This window comes from Misgurnus anguillicaudatus, chromosome 21, assembly GCF_027580225.2.
Source record: "Misgurnus anguillicaudatus chromosome 21, ASM2758022v2, whole genome shotgun sequence".
NCBI classification, from domain to species: Eukaryota; Metazoa; Chordata; class Actinopteri; order Cypriniformes; family Cobitidae; genus Misgurnus; species Misgurnus anguillicaudatus.
In genome coordinates, this window is record NC_073357.2 from 35,045,253 (window position 1) to 35,058,285 (window position 13,033).

At 39.7% G+C, this 13,033-nt stretch overlaps 1 protein-coding gene across 50 annotated transcripts in view; it reads right to left on the reverse strand.

Annotated features, from left to right (window-relative positions):
- Positions 1-12,684, reverse strand: part of madd (MAP-kinase activating death domain) — a 76,560-nt gene extending 63,876 nt beyond the window's left edge. For 33 of the 50 annotated variants that reach the window (XM_055204889.2, XM_055204743.2, XM_055204851.2 and 30 more), the window contains exon 1: positions 12,426-12,683. The gene's annotated coding sequence lies outside the window, so the exon portion shown is untranslated. Of the gene's footprint in view, positions 1-12,425 lie in introns of all 50 variants that reach the window. The other 17 variants (XM_055204820.2, XM_055204814.2, XM_055204916.2 and 14 more) reach the window with 2 other exon arrangements.
- Positions 12,685-13,033: the final 349 nt, after the last annotated feature.

The window sequence follows — 13,033 nt, forward strand, 5'->3', positions numbered from 1 at the left end:
AAAAAAAAAAGTCATGTGATAACATCCACATCACTCATTGGCCACACGTCTTTAAACGTATTTCCTAAACTGCTTCTCGATTGGTCAGAATCAACGTGCGAGAAATTCCAATGGAACCCCGGATGTAAACAATGAGGAGGAAAATACAGCAGACACCATGCGGGACGACCGCGCGCTGTAATTATGTTTGTGGTTGTTATATACTACATAGTTTCTATAGAGCACTCTAGACACACTGTTCATTTCCAGAATGAAGTAAGGATTTCTATGAGGCTCCGCACCTCCATGCAACTCCAGGTATGTTTGCGACCTGCCATGGTGCTAATATTGCTAATAGAAACTGTCAACGAACACTTTCTCATCCCATTATGCACAGTGCAGCTGACTACGGCAGCTGGTTTAGTCCAAAAATTCGCAGTAGCTTTGCAGTTAGGTCTGTTCGATCTCTGATCCCATTCTCACCACAAACAAACCACTCCAGAGTTTGTTTGAAAGCGTACCAAGATCACCTCTTCAAGGAGGTCTCGGTCCACTTGTTTGGTCCGCTTTTGGTGCGCACCAGAGTTCGACTGCTGCATTATCACCAGCCAAAACGAACCGCACCAAGTGGGCTATCAAACTTTGGTACGATTTAACCGAACTAAATAAGGCAGGTGTGAAAGCACCCTAAGATAACCAGTAATTTTAAGTGCTGTGTGTGAATAAAAAATATAGATTACCGGTATTTAGAACGGACAACTTCAGACCGCGTTGAAACACCTGAAACATCCACATTTCTTCACCAAATTTGTTTAAAAACAGCTTACCATCTCTCTGCCGAAATTTTTGTAAAACAAAAGGCTGTACACCCTTATCTGTTTGATTTTAGCCCTAAGCAAGGATAAATTTTTAGTAGTCCAAACCAAATAATGCACAGGTAAAAGTGACACTCTGTTGTGTTCTCAACTTAAAGGCGGAGTCCACGATGTTTGAAAAACGCTTTGGAAAAGGAGACGGGCCGACTACCAAAACACACTTATAGCCAATCAGCAGTAAGGAGGGTGTCTACTAACCGACATCCTTGCCGGGTTGCGTATGTGTGGGGCGGGTCTATCAACAGAAGGTCCATATTTTATTGGGGTAGAGGCGTGCTTGTTTAGGTGATTTCAAATATCAACATTGGCTTTCAGGGCGCACTCACATTATCCAAACCAAACCATGCCCCAGCGCGATTGTTACCCCTCCCTTCTCCCCCATGGTGCACGCACTCACACTGTACTTTTTATCGATCCGAGTCCGGGCGCGCTTTCGTCATTAAGATGCGTTTGTTTTGAAAAAAGCAGGAAGTAAAGCTCTCCCTTAACACTGGAACCCACCATAATGATAAGTCTGTGGTTTTTACCCGGAGTCGTTTGGTGCGCGATTACAGACAGCCCTCTCACATGTCATCATATTGCTTAGTTGATCTGTCACGTGCGCAGCTCGGACATTCACGTAACCCCGCTGCGCGCATCAAAAGGTTTTTTACGGCGGCAGATGAAGGTGAGTGGTCGCGCAGCTGACGTCTTCACCCAGGCCCGGATTGGCCATAGGGAGAACCGGGAGGATTCCCGGTGGGCTGGTCTGTTTTTTTGGCCACGAGGGCCGGTGTTGTCATGCCACCGGGATGACGCGTATTTGCGGGTGAGAGATGTCTCCGCCGCTTTATGCACAAGTTGATTGTGTCCCGAGTCCCGACCACTTATTGGAAGAATTCTTGCATTAGGGTTCATTGACATCTAAAACGCATGGGAAACGCAGGACGTGCCGCTGTCTTCTGGTTTTCAAAGCGCTTACTTGAACACGAGTTTTGTTTCAGACGCGTCTATATTGAGTGAGCTTGCCAGCCGCGCGTCTATTATATTTTAAATAAACTTGTGCGCGTCTTTTGAGTGCGCTTGCCGGCCGCGCGTCTATTATATTTTAAATAAACTTGTGCGCGTCTTTTGAGTGCGCTTGCCGGCCGCGCGTCTATTATATTTTAAATAAACTTGAGCGCCTCTTTTGAGTGCGCTCGCCGGCCGCGCGTCTATATCTAAAAAAACTTGAGCGCGTCTTTTGAGTGCGCTCGCCGGCCGCGCGTCTATATTTAAAATAAACTTGAGCGCGTCTTTTGAGTGCGCTTGCCGGCCGCGCGTCTATATTTTAAATAAACTTGAGCACCTCTTTTGAGTGCGCTCGCCGGCCGCGCGTCTATTATATTTTAAATAAACTTGAGCGCGTCTTAATACAAACGGGCTGGCCAAAAGGAAAAGAATTTACAAAACGTATTTTTTATCCAAGTCATAGATGAATTCTCTATGAATAGTCATTATTCATCGTTTATTGCAAGAGGAACAAAATTCTATTTGATGCAAACTCATTAGTTTATTTGAAAAAAGTAGTTTCAAAAGTATATCCATGATGTTTTCTTTTTTTTAACACAATGTAGGCCTACGTTATTTAGCAATAGACATGATCTAAGTACTAAAAAAAAGATACAGATTTTTTTCCATTTGTTTCCAATGCATACTTGATAAATCTTGCTTGTGTATTGTATATCAGGGGTTTCCAAACGTTATCAACCCAACAGTTAATCTCAATCTCAAGACCATTTTTTAGAAATAGAAATATAGAGGAAAACACAAACACATTTGTTTCCTTTAGTTTTTAAATAAGTTTACTTTAGTAATAATATGGTCTTATGGTAGTGTATATTTGTTTACTGCATTTGCACGGAATATGAAATTATATATTTGAAAAATACAGTGAATTGCAAGGCTGCGGAGAACAGTGCAATACTGCAGACTTATACTACTGAGGGTTTAAAGATATTATTTTAATAGTCAGTCGTGAACTAAAGTGGGCCGGTCTAAGGCATGAAACTCCAGGGCTGAAAATGAGTCCCACTCCGGCCCTGTCTTCACCTTTTGAATCGCGCTCAGGCGTGAATGCGCTCACACTACAGCCTTCCGCGCTCCGGCCCACCTCTGCAACCCGGCCGTGGTGCGATTAACCAATCTGCGCCCGGGCGCGGAACAGAGCGATCACACTTGTCAAACAAACCAGGCTTTGGGGGTCAAACGCGCCCGAGCGCGGTTTGGTTTGGATAGTGTGAGTGCGCCCTCAAACATCATGGACTCCGCCTTTAATTGTCTGGGTAATTAGGTAGCATGTAGCATGTCCCAGATCTAACCACCTCCCGGGAATGTGTAAGTGTCTGTGGAAAACGTGACGAGATCTACTACCCTGTCAATCCTAGCGCACCAGCCTCATGGCTCTACAATCAGGCTCCGGTAATGAGATTCAACACTGTCGCCATGGAAACCAATACAGCCTCCTTTCATGTGCACAGCTGTGACGGCTATTTTAAACAGACAATACACTGCCCAATCATCATACAGACAGAAAGACACTGAATAGCCTATGGCCAATAAAAATGCAAAAAAATGAGCAAGGGGAACTTGCTTCTCCCTATTATGAAAAATGAACAAGCTAATGTCTTGGCTGATCATAAAATTACAAAGGAATCCTTCAATCTATTCAGCAATGACCCAACTGAAGTTTAAAATTTTTGTGTTTTCTGTGCGGCTGTGGCACTAAAAGGTTTTAAATAGTCAGTATTGTCAGAACTCAGTTTGTATTACTGCATACAGACAGAAGCAACCAAAGAGCTTTCCATTAGAGAGAACAGTACAACCAAACAAATGTTTTTCTCTGTCTGACACTCATAACAATCAGTGAATGTGTCCCTTAAAAGCTTTCTCTGAGTCCTGAGGGCTTTTTCTCTACTATTACTCATGGTTTCATGAGCTTCTGAGGCAGCTTGACCAATAAATGATTATACGGGTCTAATCTTAGAAACATAACATTTCATGTCCGACATGTTTTGCCCAGAATTACACTTTTGTTTTGTTGGTAAAAACAACTATAATTTTCCAGTTGCAATACTTAAAAAGTAATATTTACATATACTTTATATTAGGGATGCTCCGATCAGGATTTTTGCAGCCGATACCGATCATCGATTTGTAATCTTTGTGATCGGCCGATACCGATTCCGATACCGATATTTTTAAAGCTGATATGCAAGCTCTTTGATGACTGTAACTGTTACAATCTTTCTAAATAAAATAGTACCACAGATGTTGACTTTGTTATATTACTTGCAGTAATTAGGTATATTATTGTTTTAATAGAGACTCAAATAAATAAGCACAACAAATATTTATTCTGCAAAGAGAAATTTAATATGGCTTTAAAAAGGCTTATGTCTCCTAAAAGTACTAAAAATAAAACACTTCATAGACTTTACTGTATTAATTAAATATACACGCATTCGTATGAAGTATATAAAATTCTTTAGTCAAGAGCAGAGAGTGATTTTATTGAGAGATGAATTAGGTTACTGCAGCTTTAAGACATGAGAGAGAGATCGCTCTGTTCACGTGCACTGATGACAGGCTGCTGTGTGTGTGGGCGGCGGCTGAACGCAGACAAGCAGCTGTGAGGAAAATAAAAGTTGAAACGCTCAAAACTTTAAGACGCATGCAAATAAGAAACTTTTGGCATGAGGATGCAATTGTCCGTGATAGATATGTGTTGACGCCTCGCGCTGTTTACCGGAGCGCGTCCTCCGGTAAATACGCATAATCTCTATAAAGGCAAAGAGAGACATACAAATCTGCACGCTGCACATGAGCAACAGGTTGTAAAAATGCTCGCGCTACGTAAAAAATGTCTTTTATTGCCGCCGCATTCAGGATCCTTTTGATGACAAAAGTAAACAGAAAGATCGGTTTATGAGATCGGCAGATTTAGCGGGCACCGATTGAGTCATTTAATGCCATTATCGGCCGATACCGATCGGCGGCCGATCGATCGGAGCATCCCTACTTTATATATACATAATTATCTTTGGCATATCCACTTAAAGATACAGTACAGGGTTTTTAGTTTTAGTTCTCAACGGGTCGGGTCAGCCCGACGAACCCGCAAATGACTCGGGTCGGACCTCGGGCCGAATCTTTTCCGCTTTTTATTAATCATCGCTGCTGTTCACTATAAAGAAAGTCTGTCTGCTGCGTTTAAGGGGCGGGGGCAGACCTGACGTTGCTGCGTGCACGCCGAGAAGAAGATGGAGTTGGAGAAAAGTAAACATGCCGCAGGTGAATTCACCGTTGCTACTAAAGGAGGGGTAGCGGCTGGCTGTTTACATGTTTGAGTTCTTTTTATTTATTATTGTGTGATTTTTATTTAAGGCATATTTATATAGCCTATTTATATATTTAAAGTTTATTGTTTCAGTTGTTTATATTGTTAAAATTATATTGATTTAAATTCCTGTCTGCTGGTCATGATAACATGTGTATGAGAAGAAAAAAAAGAGGGGGGGGGGTCCACGGCGTCGAGCTGCGGGTCGGGTTCGGGCAGCTAATTCATGTTGATGTGCCGGGTTACATCGGGTCAGGGCTTTAAAAGCCGCGGGCCGTGTCGGGTCAGGTTGTAATTTTCAGGCCTGTTGAGAACTCTAGTTTTTAGCGCCATCTTGCGGTGAGACTATAGTTCCAGGTCGTAGGATGTAGAACGTAAGAGCAAGGAGACAAGGAAGCATATTGAGAAGCACCCAATGTATGGATGAAAAGCGTTCTATAGAACAATTTGTCCGTTACGACATCGCGGGTCACCACATGGAAGTCGCCATTTCGCGATGTCGTAACGGACAAATTGTATGAAAAAAAAAACGGCTCATTCTAAGGTAATAAAAACAATACAGTCTGTTTTTTAAGGTCTTTATACACCCCTGATAATATAGTTATGTATATTATACTGCAGTTCTGTCAAGAGTTCCTTCTAAAAGTTACACACTGCACCTTTAACACAACTAACTCTTCTCTTAGTTTACCAAGAGGGAATACTGATGTGTTGTCACTACTGTTTCGACATATGCTAATAATGCTTTTATCTAGTATTGCATTTGCGTCTGCTCTGGGTGTGTAATTGAATTAGCATTACCACTGCCACCTTTGTTTTAACTTTCCACCCTCAGTTGTATTCTTACATATTAGGTTATAGTCACTTACAATAGCTACACTTTATTATCTAGTAAAGGAAAATGTCAGGTCAGGTTATTATTCTAAATGTAAAATTTCTGACAAAACACAATAGTATTGTTCTATGGGCTATTAAGATGAAAAATGTCTCAGGAAGTAAAAAAGCTGTTTCACCATGTTTCTGGTTCTTCATTTTTACGGGACCAAATATAAATGTGCTGTTCGCAAACACGTGCTTACAATCAAAGTAAATATGTGACTTTTCCTCCACCTAGAAGACAAATAGTTTTCTTCTTATCATTATCATTCACATGCAGCAGCATAATGAAAAGTACAACCTAGCAAGAACAGTGAGGTTTGTCCTTAGTTTGCGATTATTAAAGAAACATTTTTCTTTGATCTATGAAGATGCTTTTTATTAACATATTTAGCATCAAATAAATCCACTTCTAAAGAACAAAGCATTGGCTGTTCTCAATAATCCTCATAATAGACTCATGTTATATAATCATACTCTCAGTCAAAACTGTTAAGGATGAGGACTCAGAGTTTTCACAGCTGGTTTACCGTACCAACTTGTAAACTATGGTAGGATCCTAACGATTAGTGGTCAACCGATATGGGTTAATGGCCGAGTCCAATACTGATACTGAGAAAGTAATGGGGCCGTTGGATGATATAACACAAATCTAATAACAGTAAATGAGAAACAGAATATAGGTGAAACTAAACATTTGTGATGCATATATGCATAATATTTATAAATAATAAATATATTAACAAGACATATGTACTCCGAATCTGACACCAGAGTGTCGTTGTGTGTAACGTTAAGTTTAAAAGTGAATAATGATTGGTCATTTTACTGTCAGACTTTGACTTTACACTTGGGTGTCTTCATTACAAACAACTAATTTTGGGAACAGAAAGACTTACTGGCTGGATAAAAACATTTAGCATCCATTGCCAATAAAAAAAAAAAGGCAAATATGCCACTGCAATATATCGGTCAATTTCTATTACAGATCCTTAAAAGACTGCCACTAGCAGCAATAAAGCTGATCTATGGCCGACTCACTGTCTAACACAGTGTCCCTAACCAGGTGTAAAACAACAATAATCTAGTTTTCTGACAACAAAACTGCTGTCTGGTGCAACAATGCAGCATGGGCATGAGATCTCTCTGATCATCAAGAAAATAATGCAGATGCCACCAGTTAACAAAAAAATGACAAAGCAAGTACATTTATAATTTTGTACATCTAATTCCTCACATAATGCATCTTTTCTGAAAGGAGCTGCATTACACAAACATATTGTCGTTCTTAATGGTTTAATATATCAGTTGATGACATTAGATGTACTATTTGTTTTAAGCTCCAGTTGTTGTTAAATACAGTGTGGAAACTGTGAAAGCCAGTAGTGATGCATTACACTTATTCATGTGGAAGGAGAGAGTATGATTGCCAAAAGCCATCTCTCACATTGGCAGCACACATGCTCACAGCACACCCCTCGAGCTACTGCTGTGCTTAAGATAAAAAAGACCTTTCTGGTAGCATTATCAGACCAGGCAATCAATAACAGAGAAACTAATTATAAGGTGCTGGGTTTCTCTTAAACCGAATACTAAAACCACCCCAGCAAGCCTCAGTTTTACTTCTCACAGGGAGCTATTATTGAAAATTTATTCTGAACTGGAGTTATTAAATATACAGTAACTAACAAAATCTCCATATAAAGTTATATTCATAAGACACCTATTCTTAGGACGCCCGGTTCAAGAATCATATGAATATCTTTTCTCTTTGCTCAAGTGAGTACGAAATGATTGAATTTGAGAAAACAACACTCAGAAGTTGGGAGCTCAATCGTAAAATATCAAATTTGGCACAGCGACCTACATGCTTATAGGTTATATAAATGACGTATGCTTTATGTTGCTAGCACCATGCTCTACTAAACGAACAATCTCTTTATACAATATATGGAGACCGTTAAACCATACATTCTTTTCTACCAGAGAGCCCTAATACGGAGACAAGTGCAACAAATACAAGACATAAACGTCAATGAGCATTAAGTGTGGAGAGGAGAGAAAGAAACGCACACACATTTCAATCAAACCATGACCCACCCAGTCATCCTGACAACCAGCAATCCCCAGTGGCCAAATCAGATCAAAGAACAGACCACTCAGTCTGCCCACTCCACACTGTCATACGCACATATGGAGTCAAAGCGTCATTTATATGACACTACTGGGAACACATTATGACTTAGAGGATGAGCAGGCAAGCAGGTCCAATTTAATATTGCCTCCAATATAGTAAGCAGCAATGCAAGCAAGCACTACCAAACACAGAAATATAAACTGGAAATATAATATTTAGTTAAAATAACCCAAAAATTATTTAGTCATGGCATTCATAAAAACAACCAAGCATTCTGGGCTAAAACCACCCAGCATAGGTGAATTTATAACACAAAGCTTGGGGTTTTTGCTTTATTGACCCAACTATGAAAATAACCCAGCAAAAAGCAAGATAACCACCCTTAAAAATGTCTGAAGACTAGAGTTAATTCCTAAATGAAGTGTTCCTGCAGTTCAATTTCTGTTTGACCCTTGGTCTAGCCCAAACCTTTGGTCAAGCCCTGTGCTATCTAAATGAGAAGGAGGGTTTCATAAGAAAGCTCTCGTCTAGCACACCAATGCCCCTAATAGTCATTGAACATCAAAATGACCTAAATGACACCATCCTAAATGCTAACTAATACACAAAGGGTGCGTATCCATCCACTTGCGCGCCTGACATTTTGGTGTCGGTTTAAAAACATGCAGGAATTAGAAAATAAAGTGCAGGACTTGCTTGATGTTGAAATAGTTATTAAAAGAGAGAAAGTTTGGGACCTGATTAATGTTAAAAGAATTAAGAGCAACCCCGATATATAGACATCTACACAGAATTACAGTTTTCAAAATATCTGTTTTGACAAAGAATTCACGCAGATATAATCTGTTATGTCTTAAGTGAATGTTTTGTTAACTGTTGGGGGAAAATATCTGATACGTAACATTGTATTATAGGGGTGCACTGATAAATTGGCCGATGATGCTTGCTATGCTACTCAATGAATAACGGTGAAATGCCGCTACATCCAAAAGTCAGAGGGCGCTCTTGTGCAGAAACTCAATTTGCGCCACAGAAGAAGAATCATGACTCAAACAGCTATGACCATAGATTTGTATAAAGGCTAGATGTCTCGCCCGCACTGCTGGCCAATTGAGTGGAGCGTCCGCATTTGGCGGCCATCTTGCCATAAGGGTGCTCGCTCGCTTGTGGCATTGTGTTTTGATGATGCATGTGCTTTTGAATGACCATAACTTGCTTAATTTTCTACCGATTTTCAAACGGTTTGGTTTGTAATACATCAAAGATGTACCTATGACACTGCATACTTAAACTAAAAAAATAATAATATTAATGAAACATCTTAAATCATCCAGAATTATAGCCACGTTAATAAAGTTTGTAAGAAACGAAACCGTTTGAAAATTGGTAGGAAATTGAGCAAGTTATGGTCATTCAAAAGTACATGCATCATAAAACACAATGCTACGAGTGAGCGAGCGTCCTGTGGAAAAAAATGGCCGCCAGGTGATGACGTTAGAGACTCCGCCGTAACACATCTAGCCTTTATATATCTATGGCTATGACACCCAGCTCCAGAAAATGTCTCAAACTAACAGTGATTTCAGATTGATAAGGACTTACTGTTCAAAAGCCGTAGTACACGAAATAGTTGTGCATAATATCGGCTGTGCGGTTCAGAATAGTTTTGGGCCAGGTATGTTTTTCATGTATATTGGCATTTATCATCGCATCCATAATATTAGATTCTTGCATTACAGTAGATCTTAAAGCGGTCTCAATGTAAATCAATCAATAAAAGAAAGAAAAAAGTTCAACATATATTAATATTGTTTTCGACTTGTGTGTGCCAAATCTAATAGTTTTACCAGTGGTTTTAAGATATGGATGTGGGAATTTTTGTGGTCATTTTGGATTTTTCTCAAAATTAACTTTGCTGCCCTGTCATTTTTTGTCAGATTCCAACAAATCATGCATTGTTTTGAAGTTTTTAAAAGAAAATGTCTCATTTTTTAGAAACTTATTTTTTTAATTTGCTCATTCCGACTTAATTTGCCAGCTCCGGTCACAACTGATGCAGCAGCAAACAGAAATGGGGAAAGAAAAGGGTCTTCTGAAAGGCAAATTCACAAACAATGGCTGATGGTTCTGTTGAAAATGTAAACAGGCTGATATAAACATACCAGTGGCGGCTCGTGACTGCTTATCCGAGGGGCGCTAATTGAAAATAAGTGTTCGGAGTGTCATGCGTGTGGTTCCTTTTTCAAAATATGTGTTTTGCGTGTCAAGAGATCCTGTGTGCATCACATGTTTTGTCAAAATAAGTGCCTGTTGCACTCGCGTCAAAACCATTATGATAAACGAGACGCTCACATTCATAAAATACACGCAAGACACTCCCTTAACAGTAAACTCTGATTACGCATGAGATTATGCGAGTATCTGGCAAACGCGAGCGTCTCTATTATCATAAACCCTTTAGACTCATCTGCAGCGGGCACTTATTTTGACAAGACACGTGATGCACACAGGATCTCTCGACACGCAGAACAAATATTTTGAAAAAAGGAACCACACACACATGGTGGGCTACATACATGTCGTGACGAACTTCGCATCGAGCTCCCTCGAAAAAAGAAGTTACAGCGAGCCACTGAAACACACACTTGCATAAAGCATCTATATTTGTCCACACACCCATGTTATTAAAAACTTGAAAAGTGTTAAATTAAGGTAAATATAGAACATATAAAAATGTGCGATTAATTTGCGATTAATCGCGAGTTCACTCATGACAATCATGCGATTAATCTAGATTTAATATTTTAATCTATTGACAGCCCTAATATATAAATAAATATCAGCCATTATTCGAGACTAACAGAAAGGCAAACAAAAGCAGACAAAATCAAATAAAACGCTAAGTAACTCATGCAGCAGTAAGGTATGGGTTACATTAAACCTGTTCATAATGCAACATAAAAATCTTAATTCAGAATGAGAACTGAGACTTATTTGAATAAACATATTTCATAGTCTATTAGGTAAAAATTACAGTATTTGAAGAGTCCTGGAGCACATGCTTCCTCTATTCCAATTTCTACAGACACTTGTACTGCTTGCCTCCCAGCTGACCCTTTAATTTAGGACTGAGAATGCCTCATTATTTTACAATGAATATAATTAAGCCTTCAGCGGAGTCCTAAAGGACTTTATAAAAAAATGTAATTTACCTCAAGTACGCATAACCAACCATACACAGCAGCATTTTACATATACACCTGAAGTAGCTGCTTATCATAACTTATTTATAATTTAAAGCCCAATCTAAGGATTTATCCATAAATAATTGAATAAAGAGGATGATTTGTAAACAGCCACAGGAAACAGACTATGGAACTGAGAGCTGTCTCATGTTTCAACCAAGAGACAAACATCACCTTACACACAACCTAATGCAATGATCACGTTTCATCAGAAGAACCCTGTGTGTCCCTGTAGCTCAACTGGCAACAAAAGGGTCATAGGTTGGACAAACTTACAAAAACATGTACATGGAAGTTGCTTTGGATGAAATTGTCTGCCCAGTGCATAACACATGCAAAAAGGTTTACTGCAGGTGCACTGCTATCAAGAGAGGCTGAATGAGGCATCATCACATCATCATCATCATCATGATAACATCACTACATCCACCCTAACCCCCTCTGGAGAACAAACGTGTGTCCTTATGACCTCTGGAAAACAACAGAGGGGTATCGATTGTACATTTGCCTAAAATGTATCCAATAACGAAGGCGCAAAACAGATGATTTATTTACCTTCGAGGAAAAATGTACGTGTTGTGGACTGCTGATGTACCGAGTGCTGAAACCATAAATTAATGATGAGACCTCTACCTATACACAACCTTGATACGGCGTTTAGCAGTAAACGATGGCATCTTACATGACGGATACAGACTCAGACATACATGTATAATATAAATATAAAAACCAGCACAGTGACTGTAGCAGAAGCAGCTGACCGGATCAAATACAAGCGGCTCTTAGCTAGCTGTCAAAGCTGCTTACACAACCAGCTGCGTACTTTCCATACCGTTGAAATGCAAAACATCCTGTCATCGTATCACAGCATCACTGGTCCACACAAACCCACCAAATCAGCACCATATCCATAACAAGACATTTACATTAAAGACAAGAGTAATAGAGATACTGACCTCCACGAGCTAACGCCACTGCTACGCGCTTTAGCCGTACCTCTGGCCCACGGTAACACCTTCAATATACATTCATCTCTACAAACGACCATAGCACGTTATGTAACGGTGACACGACGTGGCGATCGCACATTTATTCCTTTTGCTTGCTGGTGGCTCAGTGATGCGATGATGATTGTGTCTGTAGATAAGCGATGCTCGTCCTCCTCTTTCTCTCTTTCTCCCTCCCTCTGTGAACGAACGAGCCAGCCCAAAGTGAGTTCCGCATTAGCGAACGGCTGGACTGTACCATTTCATCATGCAGGGGTGGACACTCGTAAATAACCTCACGTACTTACACTGTAAAAAAATCGCGGCATTTTTGTCAAATCAACACATATTTTTGTGTTATTTTAACTTAAAAAATTAAGTTAAACAATTTCAACTTTTGAATGTATAAATTATGAACTGTTGACGTGCAAAAACCAAGTTAACTTTGCTGCGTTTTTTTTTCAGTGTACCTTGAGAAACGTGACTTATAATTAGTTTTTAACAGTGGTAAGTTACCACAAAAAGGGTTTGAAAGTGTTATTTTCTATCGCAACCTATTAGTCTTATGTACCTCTACT